This window comes from Canis lupus, chromosome 15 (assembly GCF_048164855.1).
Source record: "Canis lupus baileyi chromosome 15, mCanLup2.hap1, whole genome shotgun sequence".
In the NCBI taxonomy this organism is placed as follows: domain Eukaryota; kingdom Metazoa; phylum Chordata; class Mammalia; order Carnivora; family Canidae; genus Canis; species Canis lupus.
Window position 1 is genome coordinate 60,482,695 of NC_132852.1, and position 25,706 is coordinate 60,508,400.

Consider the following 25,706-nt stretch of genomic DNA (forward strand, 5'->3'; position numbering starts at 1 on the left):
ATATTTGATGACTGTGTTCACTTCATTTGAATGGACTTAATGCATTCTTATCTCAGCCTCTTCTCTTTGACAGGGAGGGGGAGACCGAGACAGACACAGGATGGAGAGAGAGAACAAGACAGGGAGGGAGACGAGTGAGAGACCAAGAGACAGGAAGGTAGACACAGAGACAGGGAGAGAGAGACAGGGAGGGACAGGCCGAGGTGTAGGGATTGAGGCAAGAAAGACTGGGAGGGACACAGAGACTGGGAGGAGAGAGAGAGAGATGGGGACAGGGAGACAGGGAGGGAGACACGGAGCCAGAGAGAGGCTTCGTGCCTCCAGGAGCGATGGGGTCGTCCACGCCCCTCAGGACTGAGCCTGGGTGCCCGATGCCCCAACTAGACTAGTGGGTGGAGGCCCTCTCGGGTCCCCTCTAGGCTCCGTGGAGGGCGGGCCTGTCTGAGGACACTCCCCTGGGGCCTGGAGGGGAGTGTGACCCTGAGGAAAGTGTGATTCTCTAGGGACCAAGAGAAGTCACACCTGGAGCTAACCATGGGCTGCAAAACAAGCAGGACACATCATTCGGGCTGGTGGGTACCTGTGCATTTCCTTACCTGCAGCGATTGTTTTGTGACGTGCACTTCTACCAAGACTCGGGAAACCGTGCACTTTGATCTAGGGAAGTTGTGATTACATACTTACACTTGAACCCAGAAGAACACCTAGAGACTCACACACCCAGGAGCTAAGGCCTCTGTAATTAATGCTACGAAATACTTCAACAGTCCTACCGTGTCAACACGAGGATTCCCGCGAGGCCCGGAGAATTGGATGCTGTAGCATAAATTAGTAACTAAGGGACCCGGGGTAATAGGAAGCTAGAAGTTAATATATCGAAGAGATATTTACTCTCCAGGTTCCTTCTTGATATTCTCTGTCTTTTTTTTTTTCTCTGTCTTTTTTTGAATCGTTGTCAGTTTCTGTTGTCTTAAGTATTCAGTCCACGTCCCACCCCTTACTTGGCAACCACGTGTATGTTTTCTGTATCTGAGTTCAGGTCATTGTGTTTTTGTTGTCTTGTAGTCTGTTTGCCGGGGAGGTTTCTATGTTTTAGATTCCACATATACGTGTACTCATGCGATGCTTGTCTTTTCTCTCTCTGATTCATGTCCCTTAGCGTGCCCCCCATTGGCTATCATGAAACCTGTGGCGATGAAAACGGGCGCGCGTGTGTATCATTGTGAGTGACCAGTTTCGGGCCTGGAGGACCCAACCACGTGCAACGGGCCGTTATTCCTAGGTAGAAGGCAAATGTCCTCTTTTCTCTCTATGGGAATCTTCATTTTATTAAGTAAATACCGTCTGTCTGAAACCTTAAGGAACCATTTACTTTTTTACCTGACACATTACACCGGGGAACCTATCCTGGACAATGGAAACATTTCGTTTGGGGCTTCACATGATCTTTGTTCACTCAGCTTCAAAATGACATGTTTCTTAACTACTGGGAAAACGAGGAGTCACTCTCGTGTCTGCGGCAGAGACAGGAGGCCACACGGAGGACGCCAGGTACACACACGTCCCAGAGGAGGAAAGGCCGCAGAGACAGAAAGGCAGGGGCTGCAGGGACAGCAGGGAGGGCATGGGCACGATGGTCAGTAGTTGGCTGTCTCTGGTAGAAATGTGGCCCAGGTACCATCTGGTCTCGCCTGTGTGACACTGGGAATGGACCTAAAGTACCACGATGTATAATTTAAAAGCATCAGAGGAAATTTTTGTACGAAGTTAACATCCTTTATTACAAACAAAACTCATGATGCAATTATAGAGGCTTATGAAAAACACAAAATACAGAAACAGCACACGAGAGGGGAGGGGAAGGTTTCAGTTGTGCTGCAGCCATCACGAGCTGTTGCTCGGGGGACGAGGCTGGTGGCTCCACTGAGGCCGGTGGCTGATCCGGCCCTTCGACGAACTCAAGAGGGGGCACTGAGGCCTGCTCCACCTTTTGGAGGGGCCAAGGGTGCAGGTGGCTCCTCCGGGTCAGACAGTGAATCAGAGGTGTGACCAACACCTGCAGTGGCTTCGAATCAGCAGGTGCCATCTCGCCTCCTCGCAAGCACTCCACTCCAGCAGCCAAGACCGGCTCGATCACCTCTGGCTCTGATGCTTCAGCAGGCCCTGAGGTAGGAGCTGCGCCGGGCTCTTGAGGTGGTTCAGGATATTGCTCTGGGGCGGAGGCTACTTGCTCCACTGAGACAGGTGGCTGCTCCGGCACTTCCAGGAGCTTGATTGCAGGCTCTGGGGCCTGCTCCTCATCCAGGTCAGCCAAGGGTGCAGGTGGCTCCTCCAAGTCGGGACACTGAGTCAAAGGTTTGACCACCACGTGCATTGGCTTTGACTCAGCAGCTTGCATACAATACACTCAGCTCTAGCAGCCATTCCCGGCTTGAACAGATCAGGCCCAGAAGCTTCAGCAGGCCCCACAGTCAGAGCTGGGGTGGGCTCCTGAGGTGGTTCAGGGTGTTGCTCGGGGTCCGAAGCTATAGCCCCAAGAAGACAAAGTATCATCACCAGGACACACTTTCCACGTCCCTCTCAAATCAAGGACACTCTTCCCACCATTCAAGGTGTGTGAGTGCAAGAGCCCTGGGAGGTCTCCCCAAACTGCAGCCCATGGGGATGGGGTGTGAGCCTACCCTGTGCTCCCGGCCCAGCTGCATGGAGGCTGGGTCTGTGTGGCCCATCCTGTCCCCAGCTCGGCCACCCCAGTCCTCCTCATCCTCATCGTCTAATTCCACGAGCTCCAGGTAACGTTGGGCCCGGTTTTCCAGGTCTGAGCCTGGCGTGTTGAGCCCCATGAATGCCAGCAGCTTCCTCAGGGAGAGAAATTCCGGTGGCTGATGAAATCCTCCCGAAAGTAGTCCAGCCAGATGTCCAGGATGCAGGAGATGGAGCTGGAGGTACGGATGGGCAGAGGCATTGGATGACAGGGCTCCCTCACACCAAGGTGTCCTGGGGAAGCCCTGCAGGAACTGGGGCCCTCGGCCTCCCACATGGGGCTGTTGGAGGCCAGTGCTGCTCCTTGTCCACCTGCCACCTGGTGGTCCTGCCTGCCACAGCCCTGCTCACTGAGGAAGGGCTGGCACGAAGCCTCTGTGCGTGGGAGCCCATGACCAGCGGCGTGACCATCACTGTCTTTCCCGGGGAACCTTCCCTCCCGTGGGTCTGCCCTGCCTCACTCACGAGGGGCCCCCAGGGGGTGTCCTTCCACTGACTCTAATCTCCCACGGGGCGGGGGCCGTCTGGTCCGTGAGCACTCACTGGCCCTCCTGAGCACCTGCCGTGCACCTGGGTCCAGGTGCCACCAGATTGGTGAGTGCGATGCTCCCCACACCCTCTGCTCTGGGTCCCAGGTGGCGGGGAGACAGAGGGCTTTGAAGGGGGCAGGTGTGGAGAAGGACTCCATTAGAGGTCCCAGTGCTCTCCCACAAAGCCCGTATCCCATCCACAGCTCTCCTTTCCTCTTTTCTCAAAGGACCCATTAGACCTTCACCCTGTCACAGGAATTGCAGACTTGTGGGGTGAGGGTCCAGCAGCCCCTCCAGCCCACAGCCCCCTCGCGGCCCTCCTGGAGAGGGAAGGCTCCCCTGCATGAGCCAGGGCTCACTCACATTTCCCACTGGTCCAGGATTCCTTCCTTCTTGCAGGAAGCTACAATGCATCGATATCCAGAGGAGGGCGGGGGTCATCACAGGAATCCTCCTGTGGACCCGATCTCTCCTCATAGCTGCTGTCACCCTCTGACCTCTGACTAGTCCGGAGCCCTGGGGGGCCGTCAGCTCTGTGCGTGGGGTCATGGGCAGCTCCTGGAGAAGCACCTGCACCTGCTGGCGCTTCCTGAATGCTTGAGGAATGAAAGGGCTCCGGCCAGGCCCATGGCCGATATCCAAGTGGGCCTGGGCGCCCCGGTGTCCCCGGGGACCCCTACTCCGAATGCCCCAGGATACAGACCCCAGATGGACTCAAAACTCCCTTTCCATGGTAAAACAGGCCAGCTCAAGACCCTGGTGATGGTGGGGAGGCGGCACAGGCTTCGTCATGGGGACAGAACGACGACTGCTGAGCACAAGCACAGCCCCTCTAGCCGACCTGTCACAGGCCAGGCCCGGGGGCTGCCCTGCGGGACCCGACTAGGCCCTTCGTGACTCTACTCCAGTCGGAGGAGCAGCCCCAGGGGCCGGGAAGGTCAGGAACATTCCCCAAGACTCCCAACCAGTAGGTGGCCCATCCCCCTGGGCTGTGGAGTCAGGGTGCTCACTTTGCAAACAGCAGGTCCAGCACCTCTTCAGGGGTGCCATATTCCTCCAAAACATTTAGGAATTCAAATAGGAACGGATTGTCCAAGCGCAGCAAGGCAGGCACCAGTTCTTCTACCTGCTGCTCCAGCAGCTCCCTCCGGCTGGGGGTGGTTGGGCAGATCTGATTCCTTCTCAGGGCTGAGGCCCTTTCAGCCTGAGGTGGGACAGAGGAGACGTGCAGCCTGCACTGTAGCCTCCAGACCACCTGGGAGTTGGAGCGCAGACCAAAGCCCGAGCTCTCAGTGGCTGCAGGGGACGGGGGGGGGGGGGAAGGGGGGGGCAGGAGTGCCCACAGCAGGAACACGGGGCTTGACGCCTGCGGCTCTGTCACTTAGCATCTGACTCTTGGTTGTGGCTCAGGTCATGGCCTCAGCATCCTGGGAACCCGCCCCTGGCAGGCTCTGCGCTTGGGGCCGAGTGTGCTTGAGGAGTCTGTGTCTCCCTCTCCTGCTCCCTGCTCTCTGCCTGTCTGTTAAACAAACAATCCAATAAAGAAATAATCTTAGAGGATAAATTTTCAAAAAAATTTGGATCAATACAAGGACCTAGTGGGAAAGGTCAGTGTCCCACGTCCACTTGTCAGCTGAGTTTTGGCAGCACCTCCCTGCATTAACGGCTTCACCCCTTGTCAAACCCCAAATCTTAAAACTTCTCTGTCATATTTTTAAAAATATTTTAAAATAAAAGAGAAGCTTTGAAAATACACCAAGATAAGTTTCTTCTCACATCCAACTAAATGTTTTGATATTTTACATGTCTCCTCCCACTACATCTTTATAAAAGCAAGCAACATCGATAATCCTTCATCTCAATTGCAAATTGACTCCCTGTCAAAGCATTTTCAAAAAATACAAGAACTTTCATAGTGGTGACATAGAATATCAAATGTCAAGTTGAATTTGAGCACTATGTGCCTCGTAAGTGGAACTTCACAACAATATTCTAGGCTTGATTATTTATTAAGAGAGCTTAGAATCCCATATAAGGCTAATGTTCTGGTGATTGCCCTACAAGTCATCACTACACTAATGTCCCTTTTTGCTCCAAAGTATGCTTCAATGTGTGTCTGTGTGTGTGTGTGTGTGTGTGTGCGTGCATGCATGCATATGTGTGTATGTATGTTAATATGTAATTTGAAAAATATAGTCAACCCTTAATTTACTCTTCATGATGATGTTAAATTAAGTTAAAATGAAAGGAATGTGGTCTGGTCTTGACTCTTTCAATGTGTTGCTATTTCATAGTTCCTAACACTTTAATTGTACTGAAATGAGCTTCCCACATTACTTAAGAGGGCAAATATTTGGATCCGGATTACCTTAAAATTTTGCAAGATTTATAAAAGATATATAAAGCTTGTTAAAATAATTTGTAAATTATTACATTTCATAAAAATACAAATTCGAAAATAATAAAATAGGCTTGAAACTAGAAAATAGTAAAGAAACTTTTGTCTGCCTTGATACTTATAGTTAGAGAACATCAAGCCTGATATTGCTAGGACTAATAAACAGCTGGATCACCAAGCTGACTATTCCCTTTGAAAGGTTATCCTGACTTTGGAATGGCATGAGTCAGACTCTAAAGGAGAATAAGTGTCTCTGAGGACGTTCAGATATGAGCACCAAGAAGGTAATGAGCCTGGAAATCCTCTGATACACAGAAAAGTAATAAGAATTGGGGAAAATCTTAAATGAAAAAACTATGTGTATCCAACCTGAAACTATTTAAAAAGCTCTCATCTAAAGAGAGTTTATAAAGAGCCTCATTCAGTTTATGAAACAAAAATAGAAATGATGGCAGGGATTTTATGAGAAAGCACATTCTAATCAATCTAAGAAATAACGTTCTAACAGCAATGTTTTACTTTTGGAGTTAGTAGCTTATTATCCCCCAAATCAGATGAAGTTAGTGGAGTTGGCTTTCAGTGAATTTGTGCTCTTGGTGAGATGCTGGACTCAGAGAAGTATTGAGGTTCCTTCCATTTCTAGGGTTTCTTTTTTAAGTACTGATACCACAAAAAGTGTTAATGAATTTCCATGGTTCTCTCTAACTTTCAAATAAAGAACATATCAGGCTACATGATACCTACTTACTTAATATTTTATATGTGCATCTTATTTTTTTTATTAAAGTTACAGACCAGAATATGTCATCTACCTCTATGTATGGAGATATAAAGATACATTCATACACTATATCTATCTACAGACCAGTATATGTCATCTATCTCTATCTATAGATATGGTATGCAGCTATATCTATATCTACATACCTATACCTATATCTATATCTATATCTATATCTCCATACATAGAGATAGATGACATATTCTGGTCTATATCCTTAATGCCAGAAAAGCAGGATTAATTTTTCCTGATACATTTTTTGACTTTGGCAGACAATAAAGAATGACCTTAAAAAACATTAAATTTCTCAAAAAATATAATAGAGAAAAATAAAAATGGCTCATTATTCCACTTCCCAGAGATAACCACTATTAATATGTTGGTTCATATTCTTTTCCCTCTTTCTGTTGATAATAGACTAGTCAAAATATATTAGTGTCTTTTCACACACGTGGAATAATACTATTAATACTAAAACTATGTTTTTCAAAGTATTTCTTGCCTTTTCTTCCACATAGATTGATCTTCTTCTTTTGCGTGACTCTGTTGTATTCTATTCAATGAACCTAAGTTTATTTAACTGATATCCCAGTTGAATAAGGGGCTTGTTTTGAAACCTTAACTATTATAAATGATGTTGCATAATATTTATAACAATATTATCTTCACTACAAAGACTAATAAACATCTCTCAAGTACTTAGGAGGTGCCAAACTCTTTCTTACACACTTTATAGACATCATTTCATTTAATTCTCAAAGGATAGTGAAATCTAGACATGCTATGTAACTTGCCTAAGCTCACATATCTAGAAAGTAATGCCATTAGAAACGACAAATACCCCCCATTTGCCTCGACATGGATGGACCTGGAGGGCATTATGCTGAGTGAAATAAGGCAGTCGGTGAAGGACAAATATTATATGGTCTCATTCATTTGGGGAATATAAAAAAATAGTGAAAGGGAATAAAGGGGAAAGGAGAGAAAATGAGTGAGAAATATCAGAGAGGGAGACAGAACATGAGAGACTCCTAACTCCGGAAAGGAACAAGGGGAAGTGGAAGGGGAGGTAGGTGGGGGAGATGGGGTGACAGGGTGATGGGCACTGAGGGGGGCACTTGATGGGAGGAGCACTGGGTGTCATACTATATGTTGGCAAATCGAACTCCAATATATATATATATATATATATATATATATATATATATATATATATATTTAAAAAAGAAAGTAACGAAATGGTAATTACAACTCAGGTCTGTCTGATTCTAGAGCTAAAGCTCAACACTCACTCAGCAAATACTTCTGTGCATACATTTTTGTATGACTTGTGTTAGTACACACATGGTCCATTTATAAACATAGTATCGCTGAGTCAAAGGTTATGCAATATTTGAAACTCAAGATGTATTTTCTCTTTTTTTTAATATATTTTTTCAATTTTTATTTATTTATGATAGTCACAGAGAGAGAGAGAGAGGCAGAGACACAGGCCGAGGGAGAAGCAGGCTCCATGCACCAGGAGCCCGATGTGGGATTCAATCCCGGGTCCCCAGGATCGCGCCCTGGGCCAAAGGCAGGCGCCAAACCGCTGCGCCACCCAGGGATCCCTCAAGATGTATTTTCAAAGTAATTTCCAAAAAGTTTTACCGATTAGCACTATTGCAGAAAATCAGAGCACTACTTTCTCCATACTCTTGCCAGCATTGTGTAGTATTTATCTTCCCCCTCCATATGATATGCAAAATAATTTGTGTTATTAGTGTTGTTTCAATTGTCATTTCTTTAATAATTTACTGTTTTAGTAATAAAATGTATATATTTAAATATCATTCTTGTCATCAGCTGTTGCATTATACCTCATATGCCTATCATCTCTGTTTTGAAGACATGGCATAAAATTCTCAAGAAAGTTTCTTTTTTGTGCATTTGTTTATGTGTGTGTGTGCAGTACATTATTCATTCTCTGTGTCACCGCATGTATCCAAATTCCTTGTTTTTCTTTTTTTTTAAAGAATTTTATTTATTTATTCATGAGAGACACACACAGAGACAGAGAGAGAGAGAGGCAGAGACACAGGCAGAGGGAGAAGCAGGCTTCCTCAGGGAGCCTGACCCAGAACTTGATCCCGGGACTCGATCCCGGGACCCCAGGATCACTCCCTGGTCCAAAGGCAGCCGCCCAACCGCTGAGCCACCCAGGGATCCCTCAGTTAAGGTTTCAGGACTTGGGCAAGGTAACTGACTAGAGAGTAGGAACACACTATTTAAAGTTGCTTTTTTTCTCATAAAAATGATGGCAGTTATGGAAAGAGAGAAGAAAAAGTTTTTGAAAACTAACGTGATATGAGTTAATACATGTATACACACATGCATATGTACGTGTTCTTTAAAAGAGTGAAGAGTTCAAGGGAAAAATAACATTAAAAGAAGAGCTGTTCAAAATTTTTCTTAAATTTTAAAAGTCCTTCAGAAAATCAAAAGTGATTAAAGATTTTGAGGTCAAGAATTCTTAGAAATTAAGAAATCAACTCACCATTTACATTTCTTTTAGAGTCCCTCTATAGGAGCACCTGAGTGGCTCATGGGTGACCATCTGCTTTTGGCTCAGGTCATGATCCTGTGATCCCAGGACCTGGGATCGAGTTCTGGATGGGCCTCCCCATAGGGAGCCTGCTTATCCCTCTGCCTGTGTCTCTGCCTCTCTCTCTGTCTCATGAATAAATAAACGAAGTCTTTAAAAAAATAAAAATAAAAAAATAAATTCCCTCTATACACTCCAACAAGTGCATATCACATTGCAGAAAAATGCACCGGAGTCCACCAAATGCTACCAAGTCTAGGAAGTAGTCAGGGTTAACATTTATTCCAAGTGGAAAAACGTGGCACTCAGCTACATCTAATGGCATGAAGATCAACTAAGGCACACAAAAGCACTTGTTTTTTGTAATATATTCAAAGGTACAGCCATTTGCTGTGCTTAGCATTCTCAAGACGATAGTTTTGTCAATGGTAATAAGAGTAAGTATGATTATGTTATAGAATTATCATCAATAAAAACAAAAGTGTCATAAGTGGTGTCCTTAAGGTTGGAACCAATTAGCAGCACCTGTAATCATTCTCCTTAATTATTCTCATTTTCTTAGAGGAGAAGAGAGGAGAACTTAATGTGTATCAGGTTAAGTGTTTCCTCCCTAAAGTTAAATACTCTTTTCTATAATAATCTCTAATGAATGCATGTTTGATATTTTATACTTCTTTTCTTTTGCATGAGCAGACCTACTGACATTTTTCACCTTGTTCAAGCAAAAATGAAAAAGAATGCTAAGTAATTACAATGTGGAAGTAGCCTTTTTCTTTTTCTGAGTGTTACTTGGAAGAATGCATCTTGCTACAAAGCCAGTATTTTTTCTTCAATTAATATAAATAAGAAATGGGACAGATTAAGGGATTGGGTATGTGGTTTATCTCTGGTCTGTAATTTGTTTAAAAAGCAACTCCTATTTCTTTTCTAACCTGTTCATTTCTCTCCTCTACATAGCTTAAAAAAGAAAAAAAGACCACCTACATCCACACAATATCATGTTCCCCAAAGCCAAACTTAAAAAAAAGGAAGCATCAGTAAAATATTTATTTAACTTTTCTGCTCTAACAGGCAAATGTAACACAAAAGGCAACAAAATCTACATTATGATTTCATGATTATTAATTTGAATATGAATGGAAATGCCGGATTCCAAAGCTCGATTGAACTGCAAAAGTAATATACTGTGCTGTAAGTCATTTTTTTTCCTAATTATATGGTGAAATCATTAAAAAATAATGATTAAGTTCACTCAAAATGACATTGGAAAGCTTGTAGAAATATAAAAGCAGAATCTTTACATATATGTGCGTGTGAATATATATATATATATATATTTCATTTTTTTATCATGGTTCATACTGCAAAGATTTTAAGGAGATTGACTTTTATCTTAGAATTCCTATCGATAAGGAGGATAACTACGTAAAAACAAACAAATTGACCAATCTATCAATGGAATACTACAAATTAATTTCATTATTGGTTATGTACACTGTATTATGAACTTGTTTTCTCAATTGCAGAAATGTCTCCTTTACAATGAGCATTGTTTATTTGAGAAAAGAGAGATTAGACAATCTACAGGTAGAAAAAAACTGAGTGAGAAAAAATTTATTTTATTTTTTATATATCTGATTTATTTATTTATTATTTATTTCAGAGAGAGAGAGAGAGAGCATGAGCGATGGGAGCCATACCACCCTGAACATGCCCAATCTCATCTGATCTTGGAAGCTAAACAGGGTTCGGGCCTGGTTATAGTACTTGGATGGGAGACACATATATCAAAATACCACATTGTAGGGACGCCTGGGTGGGCAGCTGCCTTCGACTCAGGTCATGACCCCGGGATCCCAAGATCGAATCCTGTATTGGGCTCCTGGAGGAGCCTGCTTCTCCCTCTGCCTGGGTCTCTGCCTCTCTCTCTCTGTGTGTGTCTCTCATGAATGAATAAATAAATCTTAAAAAAAAAAAAAACAAAAAACCCAAATACCACATTATTCATCATCAATCTAAATGATTTTTATTTTTCAATTATACCGCAGTTAACTTAGAAACAAAATGAATGAATGAATGAATGAATGAATGAATGTTATATGACAATGCACATAAGTACTATAGTGGGTGCCCGTATCACACCTTCCTATAATGCTCTATACAAGAAGATGAAACACAGCTTATAACCTTTAACTCAAGAATTTTTTTTTTAAATATCTTCTCAGAAACTATAAATACAATATGTCCAAAGTTTTACCAACATAGCTGATTAAAGTTGTATTATGTGTCTGTAGATGTAGGTGAAAATAAATATATATTCTCTCTCTCTCTGAATATACGCATATGCACATGCAGTAAATACTATAAACTATATTATATTTAATGAAACCATACAATAATTAAAAATTTCCTATACAAAAGAATTTAATGATATGGAGGATGTTCATATTATTATCAAATGAGAAAAAGAGATCATGGAAGAATGTTCCAAAATAGCCCATTTCTATAAAAAATTAAGTTCCATGATGTACATGCCCTTGTCATCAGTGAAGATTAGTAGCGATTCATTAGAAGAGTTTTTACATCCTTTCTTTAGAATTATCTGTATTTTCTCAATCAGTCCCTTGCCACATAAGATGATTTCAGCCCATATTAATCAGAAATGTGGCTTCAGTGAAGAGAGACACAACTTGCTGTGACAGTGACAGGTACAAAGTAAAGTCAGTAGGATGCTGGTGGCATGAAAAAAGAAGGATCAGTGTAGGGTGGAGTTCCTGAAGGAAGGAAAGCTTCTCACTGTACATAAGATGAAAAACAGGTAGATCACCCATAAAGAATTATGGTGTTTTTTTTTTCCCCCAGCTGGAAAGTTCTTTCCAGGAGCTTCAGTACAGCTTACAGATAAGGAAAACATTTAGTAGCCGAGCAAAGACAAGTAGCAAAGTCCTTGGTTTCTTTTTAGGAAAAAGCAAATTCCTATATTAGTATAAAATGTTTGACTTTGTTTTCATTAATCGTCCTTCAAAAACATGGTACACATCTATTAAGCTAGGGCTATTCTTACGTTCAGTAAGAGGTTGTTTGGCACATGCTAGAGTCATAAATGTTTCCTGGAAACAATTGACCCAGCGTTTAAAGTGTTCGCTGAGGTAATAAATAATGTTGAAATATGAAATTACTTCCTTCTACATTAAGAATGAGCTTCCTCATTAAAACTATTTAAAAGACCTTCATCTTGCAATAGCTCTAGTAATAGCCTTAGTTTGAGCTTTAAGTAGGAAATCCCACCTCCAACCTCTGCCTACACTGCCAAAAAAACAAAAACAAACAAACAAACAAATTCGGAAGCAAAAGCAACAATTTAGGCTGCCAGCTGCTTTGGGAAGCCCTCTGTAAAGGCACATTTCAAGTAGAAAAATGGTCATTTTATTTATTTTATTTTAGGATTTTACTTATTTGAGAGACAGAGCATGAGCGGGGGGAGGGGCAGAGAGAGAGAGGAGAGGGAGAAGGAGACTCCCCACTGAGTGTGACCTGGCACAGGGCTCTATCCCAGGACCCTGAGATCATGACCTGAGCAGAAGCCAGATGTTTAATCAGCTGAGTCACCCAGGCTCCATAACAATGGTCATTTTAAAGAAGCCCCTTACATAGCCTAATACTTAATATAAATTGTTCCTAAGATACAAAATGATAAACTCCCAGCATTTGATCTGTCATCACACCTGTGATTCACCAAGTTTGTGAAAATATACCCATTTTATCCACCCCCTATGCCCCAACCAGCATAAAGGGAGAGAGAGCTTGAGGTCGTGATCTACACTAATCCTCGAGCAGTAGCTGACAAGTTGGGCCACTGGTAAGGGACTTAAAAGAACCCAATTGAAAAGTTGATGACAAGAAGTTCTGATGAAGTATAGGAGTGGTCCCCTTCGAAAGAGCATAAACTATGGATATTCATGTCCCATTTAATCTTCCAGAGAAGGCTGACGCTGCAGAGGGACCTCAATAATCAGACGCACAAAATTACCTATTCTATAGCTATTAGTCTTCATTTTCATTAATCCAAGTGGTTTCTCAATGGGAAAGTTACTAGTAGGCCAGGATAACACAGGGGGCCAGGTTTGACAACATGAAATTCTCTTCACACACACACCAAAAATCCTCTTTACAGTTGATACAGTTATGGCCAACCAGTGTGCTGACGGCAGAAGACAACACAAAGCCATTCATAGGGCACCTTCTGTCTAACTGGTATGACATTGTTTCTACTTGACTCCTTTTATCACGATGGGAAAATATGTTTTCTTGCAGGAAGAGACATATATGGAATCTTCCTTCTTTGGTCACAATTCTGTCAGCATCATGACCTGTATGTAGGCTTACAAAATCCTTATTTTCTTTGGATCTGACATAATCTTACCTCAGACAAAGGGAAGTAGTTTGCAACAAAAGAAATGTGTCCATGAGCTCACCCCAAAATCCACTGGTCTCAACATCTACAAGTAGCAGATCTGATAGAATGGAATAATCTGCTAAAGACTGCTGTAGCATCTTTCGAGAGACAAAATCTTGTGGATTTGGGATGGCCTCCCACCAGATGTTACAGACCTTACACCATTATCCAACACATGCCATCTCTCCTGCTGTCAAAATGCACAAATCCAGAAACTGAGGAAGGTAGTGAGAGTAGCTTCTTTCAGCAAATAGGTAGAAGTGCCCTAGTTTACACAGAAGAAATGCTTCCCCTAGACAACACAATCTCTGTTAAATTGGAAAGTAAGTATGCCCTCAGGCCATTGTATACTCCTCGAGCTCTTAAACTTACTGGCAGAGAAAGGGACTACAACCATGGTTGAGGTGATTGATGTTATTTAACAATAGGAAATCAGGTTGCTGCCGCACAATGGAAGCAAGAACCATTTCTAGAACCTAGAGGTTTCTCTGGATTGCCTCACTTCTATAAAAGGTCAGGTAACAGAATAATGAAGCAATCCAATCAAGGCAGAAGCAATCAAAGGCTTATACCACAAGATCATATCGCCAGATAAAGAATACTATAGCCCAGTCACTGACAGAGCTTGGAATACACATTGAGTGGATGTAGCTAGAAGAATATATAATTGCCATTTAAGGTCATATGAGAGGTTACACAAGTTATGGGACTATGGCAGCTATATTTTATGTTGAGAATTTCTTCTCTCACTTTTCCCCCTAGATTATTTTACATAAAGCTGGCATACTGAGGTTTGCCAACATTATAGATTTTATGTGGGAATATGACTAAACTGACATCAAGTCATAAGGTTATGGTAGGTGATGGGATTCATGTATCCCTTGTATTAGAGACACCTTTTTTTCATCTGGAAAAGAAAAGATGCCAAGAATAAAGAGGAGTGGAATGCAGCAGGAAATTTTCAATTTTTTCTTGCATATCCACACTCCACTTTCTTTCTCAAACTATGCCCAAGGAGGCTGTCCTGTATGGACTACATCTGTGCACGTCCTTCTCTGGCTTCAGATTGGATCCGGCCAAGGGGAGGGACCAGGAAGAGTTTGGAGGGTGGCAAAAAGTAAAGTCAAGATATCTACTCCCTTGGTTCTTCCTTGGAGAGTAGACATCATCTGTCCCCAAACCAAAGGCCACAGTCTCTGTCAGGTGACCCTCTGCAAAAAGGTATTTTTTATGAGCTCATATAATTGCCTTCTCCCTTTCCGTTTAAGATTTAGGAATAGTGATGACTTAACCGCTGATTACTAGCCCAGTGTACAACCAACCATTCCTTGTTTTATCTAAACTCTATTGACTCCTGTATAAGTAGTTCTCGTATTATATTTTCCTTGGCTACCTCCTGAAGTGTACATCTGTTTCCTGCTGATACAAATTTTTAGAAATGTAAGTGAGAACCATAGCAGAACCACTTACATGATAAAGCTGATAGTTAAACCACTCTAATAAGCACTTAACCCAACATTTTCTCTATATTCAATTTTACTTTTCAGTTAAACTCCCTAACATGCTTCCCTAAAAGTCTTCAACATTTTTTGGTGTCATATTCTTCAACCAGTTAAAAAATATATGACGATATATCTGTAATATATTATGATTCTCTGTTCATGATTAATAAAGGTATTACAGGAAACCAAAAGTAGAAAACTAAAAGATTAATAAAATAATTCTAATACTCTCTTATTCTACCCCAGTAATGTAACTTATGCATCCTTGAGGTGGATATAGTACATTCTGGAAACCATTGTCAATAAATAAATCATAGCATGCATTTCTTCTTGCTGTCAAAAATGGTTGTTCGTTGACATTGTTGGTTGATTGGCTGTTATACAGATACTACTTCATTTTGGTATTCACCTCACAGTGCTGTACATGGGGTTGACTCTCCTACTGATTATTCTTAATGGTATAATATCAAGAAAAAGGAAAAGTTAATGGATAGGATTTCTTAGGTCAAAAATACGGATTAGGTTCAAGTGGTAGATGTGCATTGTGATCATAACATTGTCACATTTCATGGAAAAAGGTATGTTAATCTTTGTATTTATTCATAGTTATTATAAATTTTATTGCTTAACTTTAACTTAACTGAATTTGAATTTTCTACTACCTTTGGGCAATAATAAAAGCAACCAGGAAATTAATAATGTGCTTCAATAAAGGAAGATTTCATATTAATAGTCAAAAAATAAATTGAATGTTAGCTGAATAGTATAAATGTCATTAAAATTTCAGAAATCCATATACACACACACCTTTTTCCTTTTTAATAAGGACAACTTATTAACTCAGTTGTCCTGCTTATCAACTCAGAAACTCAACCATTTAAAATACCCAAGACCTAAGTCAATACTCACTTAGTAAACATTTACCGTCTGTGCCAAATATACATGATAATTCTAATATTTAAAAGTCATAGAAATCAAGATGCTCAACTTTTAGCAAGGTACCTGTCTAAATGAACATAATCTTTCTTAAAATTCATCAGAACTACATGAAATATTGTCAAGTAGACCCTGGCTTTTATTATCTAAGCCTTGTTTTTATTTGTTTTGTTTTTTAAAGGGACTTTTGGTTACATCATAAGGTTAAAGGCATATTGTGGATACTTACTCACCTAGACGAGCTACAGATTAAATTAGTGTGAACCTATGTAAAATAACAGTCTCTCGAGTCTGAGGATAAGCAATGCTTTCTTTCTTCTTCTTTACAGTTTCCTCTTAAAATCCTTAACATTCTACCTGTTTATATAATAAGTATATATATGCACATATATACACAGATGTATGCTTATGCTTACGCAAAAAAATTGTATAAACACACACGTAGACATGCCAATATATAGACTTTTTGTGGAATATTTAAAATATCTTTAAAAAATAAAAATAAAATATCTATTGATACTAGTATTTTCTTTCGTATTTGATGATTTCATCTTCACCTTTTTATAACTACATATGAAACAGTTTAATTTTCATGAAGTATGCATTGCTAATTTAAATTGTGTACTACATAAACCTATCACAATAGGTTAAATTTATTGATATTGAGATTATGCACTTAAATTTGATTTTCCAGATAACTATGAACCCTTTGAGGTATTTTTTAAAATTTATTTTAACCTGAAGAAAAAAGTAGTTTACTCTGACATAGTTCACTGCCAATGTTTAGGAATAAATCTGTTTTTCTATAGGAATAATTACTAGTAGTCAGTTTAGGAACTGGATCTAAAATCTCTTTATATTAGGGGTTTTGTCATCCAATAGGTAATTCCATTGAAATTTATGGTTGATAGCTCTTTATTCATGCTACTGGGAAGGGACAACTAATTTAATATCTATCATTATATTCTTATATTTTCACAGTTATTTTATATTTACTCTTCTGTATCACTGAACTAATATAAGAGGAGTGTTCTTTTAGAAGTGGCCTTTAAGACTGCTTATTGATAAAATTTTAGTTCATCTTCCATTACAGCATAGCAAAAGCATTTCACTTTTTAGAGATTTCACATTTCACTCATAGACATTGTTTCCTTCAGCTCCGTTTCTTCACTCTGGCCCCGTTTTTCCAATGTACTGTCCTATTTCATGCACTCTCCAATGAGAGATCAGTTGGGTGAAAAGACTGACTCTGGACAGGTAATATGCGTGGCCATATTAACTTGCATTCATCAAGACCCACACCCCTGCATCTCTTCTAAAATTATAGACTCACAACATATCAAGATTGGGAATTCAGTTTTGCCTGAATGCACAAGACTTTGAATAGAGAATTGCTTAGACCCAGAGTATCTCTCTTTGCATTAGCTGTTTACAAAATCAAGTTGAGTTCAGTGTGCAAGTCAATCTTGCAAATCAGCCATGGTCTCACCAATAGTTCATGATAACCTAAAGCGTAAGAATATGTGTCTCAGGAAAAACAGACTAATGGGAGAATAGAAAAGATAGAACAATGCTGTAAAGTTCCTTTTCATAGGAAGTATCACAGGAAAGTAAACAGAATCACATGATAGTAGCAACTTGCTCTAGTCCCTTGCCAACTAACTGACATAATTGGCTCACTCACTGAAGAGCAGTCAGGGATGCTCAGCTTGAGGTGTTGAAGAAGGTACATTATCTCTTTTGTAATGAAGCATCTGGGGCCATTATGTAAAGCCATTCTGCTCATGTAAAAAGGTGTTCCTAAGACTTTAAAGCAAGCTGTATATGGACGTCCAAGGCAGAATTAAAAGTTTAGTTTTCATGATAATCATTTTGTGAACTTCCATTCATATTGGTCATCTCTTAACCATATAGACTAGCAAAAAGGAAGGGAGGAAGATGAAACCAAATTTTGTCAAGTTTAACTGTGCAAGGTTCAGTGTGATACGTTCCTCATAGAGAAGAAGTAAGGAATTCCCTGATCAACAAAAACTTGTTTCCTTAGAGTTTTTCCATTTCCTCCCATTTTTTCCCTCAGCTAATGTAAATTATTGCCATCTTCTTTTAGTCCTATCAGATGCCTTTGACTTATCACCAAGGCCCTTTGTAGCCTTTTTTCCTACCTGCAAATTATCTACTTCATGCAGATTTCATTTTTCAAGTTTGGGACAGTAGTTCATGAAACAATTTCAAATTCTATTCCCATGTGCATTACATGTTGAGCTGTAGATGTTCACATGTAATGGAATGTTTAATTTTCATAAGTGTTGGACATGCGGGAATTGTACCTTCATGTCCATGCTGATTCAATTCCACAAGCATCTATTGACTTCTCTATGCCAGACTCTATTTGGGATACTTGGCCTATATCAGTGAACAAGAGAGAAAAACATTCTTACTCTAGTGCTTCTTACATCTTATAATATACATTCTCTGGTTCTGCTCTGCCCACCAAAAGTTTCCATTTCCTTCCATGTTATTCATTCTTATAAGTACTACTAGAAAGTTTCCAATGAAAACTTGTGCTAATGTCCAATAAAAACAATAAAAAAAGCAAACAACTAGTACTTAAATTGTGTTCATGTGTTATGCACTGTTCTAAATTTGTTACATATATTAAGTCATTTAATCTGCATAACAAGTATACGGGGTGCACACTGTTTATTATCATCATCCATACTATTGAATATATCAGTAGTCATTTCTCCTGAGTAAATACCTAGAAAGTAATTGCTGGATGGTATGGGAAGTATATTTTTAAATTCATAAGAGATTGCAAATTTTCCTCTAAATCACATTCCTATCATCAATGCCTGACAGACCCAGTTGCTCTCAATCTGTGCACTGCTAGATATTGTCATCCATTCTGATTTGGTCCTAAAGATGATATGTAGTAATATCTCATTATAGCCTTTTTTGAAGGATAACAATATTTTATTTAATAGTTTTCTAAACATTTATACCTTGTAACTATTTAAACATAGGGGATAGTACCTACCCTTCCTATCTTGATCTCCATCTGACAAATGTTTGGAGGCGAGCCTGTGCTGAGGCATTGTAGGGCAATAACAGGCAAACAAAACACAACACCCAAGACTGGGACAAAGTAAAAAGTACGACATTTAAGTAATTGGGATAACAGAAGGAGAAGAATGGGAAATGAGCAGATGAAATATTTGAAGACACAATGATTTATTTCCTCAAATCACAGATCCCAGGAGCTCAGAAAACACAAGTGGGATAAATATCAAAAGCACACACCTAGGCAATTCATATTGAAAGTGCAGAAAACAAAAGACAAATAGAAACCTTTAAGGCAGCCAGAGGGGAGGAACCTTACCTGCAAAGGAATGACAATAATTAGAGCCAGCTGGTCATCAGAATCTATGCAAAGAGAAGAGAGAGCAGTCAAACTATGAAAGTATGAAAAAGAAAAAAAACTACCTGTGTAGAATTCTACATCAGATGAAACTGTTCAATTAATGAAATAAGCATTTTCTTAAAAATTAAGAAAAATTTATTGTTTGCAGACTGTACTATAAGGCATTTTGAAAGTTCTTTTAAAGGAGCAAGATAACATGTCAAAACCTTGGATTTACATAAAGAAATAAAGTGTACCGGACAAAAAATGCAAGAAAAGATCTGTTGTTATGAGTAAGGACCAAGAGAAATAGATGGGACATCCTTAGAAACTTCTGAGATAAAAAATAGATTAGAAATGGGAGCATGATTAACTGACACATGGAAATACATAGGTCAGCATCTATACTGTCAACCTAGAGAAGGAATTCCTGCTGTGTTAACAGAGTTTATTTCTTTTTTTAAAAAGATGTATTTGTGTGTGTGAGAGAGAGAACGTTAGCAGGCAGTGGGGAGGGGGGCAGTGGAAGGGACTCCTCAAGCAGACTCCGTGCTGAGCGTGGAGCCCGACCCTGGCTTCATATCACACCCCATGAGATGATGACCTGAGGCACCCAGGCAGCCCATGGTGTGTTTCTGTAAAGTCCACTCTAGAATGGTGTCGGGGATTGAAAGTAACTGTTTCCCTGTTACTGCCCTACAATGCCTCAGCACAGGCTCGCCTCCAAACATTTGTCTGATGGGGATCAAGATGGGAAGGGTAGGTACTATCTCCTATGTCTAAATATTTACAAGGTATAAATGTATAGAAAACTATTAAATAAAATATTGTTATCCTTCAAAAAAGCCTATAATGAGATATTACTACATATCATCTTTAGGACCAAATCAGAATGGATGACAATATGTAGCAGTGCACAGATGGAGAGCAACTGGGTCTGTCAGGCATTGATGGTAGGAATGTGATTTATACTTTTGTATCCTTGCGCTTCCGTTTGGGTAATTATTGCTACCCTATGTTCAAGTTTGCTATTTCTTTCCCTGGCTATGTTAAATCAGCTATGAGCACATTGAGTACATTCTCTCTCCTACTGCTCTCTATTAAAATAAATCAAAAAATCTTTTAAAAAATAAAAATAAAATCAGTTGACCAATACCTGTTTATCTAAAACAGTAATAATGATGTTACTAGCTGATATAGCATATAGCCAAGTGAAATGAATGAAAGAATTTTCCTAAGGCTTACGATGGACGAATTGGTAATACTCTATTAAAAGATACCTGTACTCTATGTGAAGTGGTATAGCATCATTTCAAAGTATACTTAGATTAGTTTAAACTGTATGTATGACTAGAAATATCAACACCTCTCTTTCAAGAACTGGTTGACCTAGCAGGCTGAAAATCAGTAAGGATATAGATGAGCTGAACCTGAAATCGGTAGAATATAGAACCCTATGAATCAACTTGATCTAACCGACATTGACAGTAGGTGGCGAATACTCCTAATGAGAGAAAAATACACAGCCTTTGCAAGCTCACTCGGCGGACTCCACAAGATACCATATTCAGAGACACCACAGATCACAGCATAAAAAAATTAAGATAATAAAAAACATACAAGTATGTTTTCAGACCACAATGTAACAAAACTAAAAACCAATGTGTATGAAACCTATATGTGGAAAATTATAAAACTTGGATGAGACAAATTGGATGTAAAAGAATAGGAAATATTCTATTTTTATGGATTCATAGACTCAATACTGGTAAAATACCAATTATTCCCAACTTGATCTATAAGTTCAAAACAAATGCAATGAAAATCTCAAATACTATACATTCCACATTCACAATCTTTTCTATTTATCTACTCCTTTCCAATTGTATAGCTTACTCACTTTGTTTGACGATCTAGTCAGCAGGCAATTAGTGATTGTCTCCTACTAGACGTGCACACCTTGGAAAGGAAACGATGAAATTCATTAGAGGTAGCTCTCCTGAAGGAGGAGGTGGCTACACTTTGCCACCTCTTAGATGCATCATTTATCATACTTTTATGGTCAGGATCACCTGCTCCTTTAGGATCAAGCGGCAGACCTGCCACATTAGTTGTATGCACTGAAGAGGAAAATGAGGAATGCGTGGGCTTCAGGGACTAGCAGAGGCTCCACCGGTTACCTTGGTTTGTCAGCTCTGGTTTCCTTACCCCATCAATTAACCAAGAGTGCCCCAACCAATTTTCATATATTCATTCTAGAGCTGGTTATACAATACGGCAGCCACTAGCCAGATGTGGTTGTTTTAATTTAAATTCATTGAAATAAAATAAAAATTTAGTTCCTCAGTTGCAACAGCCACACTTCCAGGACTCAAGATTCACATGGGGCTAATGGCCACTGCATTGGACAGTGAGAATTTTACAACATATCCATCACAGCAAAGAGTTTTGTAAAACAGTACTGACTAGATTCTCTATACTAACCCAAACAGACTTTTATGATCCTATCCAATTCTCTTATAAATGTCAAGAAAAAAAACACCTATTTTTGCTAAGATCCTTAAATCTTTTCTTAACAAAAATGTAATTCTGAAGAAATTTTCAGAGCCTAATACTTATTGCATTAGCCATATTTAATGAAGACTAGGAGTACTGCATTATGTGAGAAGGAAGAGTCTTCATGGAATGAGTACTAAAGGCTCAAATATCAGAATATTTCTGGAGATAGTTCAGTAATTTTATAATGTTACTGTACAGTGTACATTATCTTTCATGTTAGGTTTATCAAGATTAATACAGAAACAAGCATTTTCTTAATTCTGATTTATTTATTAAGTTTTCCTTTAACTAGAATCAGTTGCTGGATAGAAAATTAACTTTTCTTCCCTCCTACCATCATAGCACATCATTCACCTATAACAGTATTTCTCTTATTTAGTGTCATCCCAAAGGTTTTGTGTTATCGTTTGGTGTTGTTTATGTGTTCATCTGGCCCACTAGTTTCTGAACTTTGGGAAAATGCTTTAGGAGAATACCAAAACCTATACCAAGTTTCCCCATAAAGCCTAGTATATAATGCTTTGAAGCTCTTCACCACTTAAACCTTCACTGAAATAATAACTGATCATTAATTTGAAAATATGTGTAACATGGCAATTTCCTGTGAAAATCAGGACTTCTTAGAGTGACAAGAAACACAAGACATGATCTGTGTGTGTTCTAAGGCTTAAAAAAAGATTTACTTATTAATTTACATATTTATTTCCTTATGTATTTATTTTGAATAGATACGGGATATGCTCTTCCCAAATATCCCACGTCACATTTGGTAGGTCTGCTTGATTCTCTCAATCAGTTAACCATTTGGTTCTCATACTGAGTAACCTGTGTCTTACAATTTAATCTTTATCTTTAAGAAAAGTACTACTTTAGCCTGCTGCCACTAACATCTTTTCAATTTTCCATTTTTTTTAGAATTTATGTAGGAAATAAGGTTGCAATTTATTGGTATTCCTCACAGTCCTTGTCAGCAAGGACTTGATATCTATGCTATTAATTTTGGATTTATCGTGGAGGCGATAAGAAGTTATAATAGCATTTGAGCTACATGGTGTAAGTATAGTATTTTATAACTAATCAGTAGTAGGAAAGGGAATGGTTGTTTATGATTAAAATGAGAAGCAAAAATATCACTTGAGAAAATTTATGAGATGACATTTCTGTGTGCACAAGTCTCTTAGTCTCTGTATATGCAAGAGATGAGAAGGCTTTGAGAGCCATTTCAGTGTTGAGACTTTTTCTCTTGTAATTTTTAACTAAGATTGAGATTACTATAAACCGTTTCAATAGTCACTGCCCATAACCAGTTGTAAAGACGACATACTTCTTATGAACCACCTCTGATTCACAAAAAGAGTATTTGTCTCTTTTCTCCACCCTACCAATTATGCTAGCTTTATATGTTCCAGAACCAGAAGCCAGAAGTGAAGGAACAGAGTTAGGGGACTGAGGTTTAGAGGGATGAAAAACACTCCCCAGAACCTGTGATTTTATTTTATTTGAATATGTTACATAAATTCCACCGGAAGGCTTAAAATTCTATTTTGAGATCTGCCCTACGACCCAGCAATTGCACTGCTGGGGATTTACCCCGAAGATACACATGCAGCGAAACGCCGGGACACCTGCACCCCGATGTTTCTAGCAGCAATGTCCACAATAGCCACACTGTGGAAGGGGCCTCGGTGTCCATCGAAAGACGATGGATAAAGAAGCTGTGGTCTATGGATACAATGGAATATTCCTCAGCCATTAGAAATGACAAATATCTGGAGGGCATGATGCTGAGTGAAGTAAGTCAATCGGAGAAGGAGAAACATTGTATGGTCTCATTCCTTTGGGAAATATAAATAATAGTGAAAAGGGAATAGAGGGGAAGGGAGAAGACGTGGGTAGGAAATGTTAGAAAGGGAGACGGAACATGGGAGACTCCTGACTCTGGGAAATGAACTAGGGGTGGTGGAAGGGGAGGAGGGTGGGGGGGGGTGACTGTGTGGCGGGCACTGACGGGGGCACTTGACGGGATGAGCACTGGGTGGTATTCTGTATGTTGGCAAATTGAACACCAATAAAAAATAAATTTATTATTTAAAAAAATTAAATTCTATTTTGATTTGTTTGTCCAAAAAATACATATTTTAATACCAGTGATAACTTAAAAATAAATATAATTCTTCCTTACACTATAGACAGTAAGAATACACAGACCAGATTACCTGTTCTTCAAGCTACAAGGACCCTCAAATCATTATCTTGTCTAACACCATGCTAATAAGAAAACATTATCAACTATGATGTGTAGATAGGTAACCTACGGAGAATAAAACCACTTATTTTAACCTATATGTTTTGTGGTTCAGTCGCTGATCAATGCACTTTGAAAATAACAATACTCAAGTGATAAGAGTTTATGCTTAATTCTTAAATCTTTCACAAGGTACAAGCTCAAACCCATCATATTCCATATTACAAATATTAAAGCAAGTGTCTTTTAAGTTATGTAAGTTAATTCCTTAGAACTTATTCAGATGAAATTACGCAAATTATAACTTATCCTATAAATAATCCAGGTTATACTCACAGCTTTTTAAATCTACAATTCGTATGTCTTATAAAAATTCTCGCCATTGTCTGCTAAACTTGCAGAAATTTAGAAAATGGAAAGAATTTTAATTTTGTGGCCACAATCAGAGAGTCCATGAGGGTTCGGGTAAAAACAGGGGCCTTAGCACGTTCCTTAGGGCGGTACCTCGGGACCTGGACAGCGGGGCACAGAGCAGCGGGGGGGGCGAGCGGGGAGCCAGGCTTGGCCAAGTCCCCATGCAGCCCAGGGGCGACCCGGGGCCTTCCCCGCCGCGCCCCGCCCCCGCGACCCCCGCCGGCCTCAGGTCCCGCCCTCCCCGCTCGGGGTCCCTCCCGACCCCCCAGCATCCCGGGCCCCTGCCCGCCCCCCGCGACGCCGCCGGCCTCAGGTCCCGCCCTCCCCGCTCGGGGTCCCTCCCGACCCCCCAGCATCCCGGGCCCCTGCCCGCCCCCCGCGACCCCGCCGGCCTCAGGTCCCGCCCTCCCCGCTCGGGGTCCCTCCCGACGCCCCAGGGTCCTTGGCCCACGCTCCCCTCTCCCGACCCCCCAGCATCCCGGGCCCCTGCCCGACCCCCGCGACCCCGCCGGCCTCAGGTCCCGGCCTCCCCGCTCGGGGTCCCTCCCGACCCCCCAGCATCCCGGGCCCCTGCCCGCCCCCCGCGACCCCGCCGGCCTCAGGTCCCGCCCTCCCCGCTCCGGGTCCCTCCCGGGGCCGCCCTCAGCCCCCATCGCGCAGTGGGGCGCTGCTTACCGCAGGCCGAGTGCGGGTCAGAGCCCTGCCCCAGGTGGAGCCGCCGCTGTGGGTCCCGGTCCAGGCCGCGGCTTCCCCAACGCCCCCCGCCCGGGTCCCCCCCAGACTGATGCGCCTCTGCCCCCCGCGCCGCCTTCCGTTGAGGCCGTTGGAGCCCGGAGGCGCGGCCGCGGGGGCCTGGCCTGGGCGGGGCGGCGGGGCCCGGGGAGCCTGGGGCGCGCGCTGCTGCTTGGCCACTTTGGGCTTTAACCGCCGCTCCTCCCCTGGGCTGTGGGGTTTTTTTGATTACAGGAAACTAGAGGACTGTAGGGAAGTCCGGCCTTGAGCGGGCTGAAGCGACTGCTGTCACTACTACATTCTTTTTTAGGTGTGACAGGGCCTTGGATCTATAGACAAGCTTCTTGTTCACCAGGAGCACCCCTGCAATGTGCATTTTCGTGTCAAAGCCACATGTAAATGCCTG

At 41.1% G+C, this 25,706-nt stretch overlaps 2 long non-coding RNA genes across 7 annotated transcripts in view; one reads left to right on the top strand and one right to left on the bottom strand.

The window, feature by feature from the left end:
* Positions 1-1,388: 1,388 nt before the first annotated feature.
* LOC140605335 (uncharacterized) lies at positions 1,389-25,648 on the bottom strand. Of its 5 annotated transcripts, XR_012008046.1 has the most exons (7): positions 25,244-25,648; positions 21,251-21,309; positions 19,330-19,373; positions 18,278-18,353; positions 3,657-4,497; positions 2,682-2,939; positions 1,389-2,525 (listed from the first exon to the last, which is right to left on the bottom strand). It is a non-coding gene; the product is annotated as an uncharacterized lncRNA (long non-coding RNA). The 5 variants fall into 5 exon arrangements; XR_012008045.1 differs by having other exon boundaries at positions 1,389-2,939; positions 25,244-25,647; XR_012008048.1 differs by lacking the exons at positions 1,389-2,525; positions 2,682-2,939; positions 3,657-4,497 and adding an exon at positions 4,573-4,812 and having other exon boundaries at positions 25,244-25,480.
* LOC140605334 (uncharacterized) overlaps positions 25,409-25,706 on the top strand; it is a 28,271-nt gene continuing 27,973 nt past the window's right edge. The window contains exon 1 of one of the 2 annotated variants that reach the window (XR_012008043.1): positions 25,409-25,695. This is a non-coding gene — a long non-coding RNA (uncharacterized lncRNA). The remainder of the gene's footprint in view (positions 25,696-25,706) is intronic. The other variant, XR_012008044.1, reaches the window with a different exon arrangement.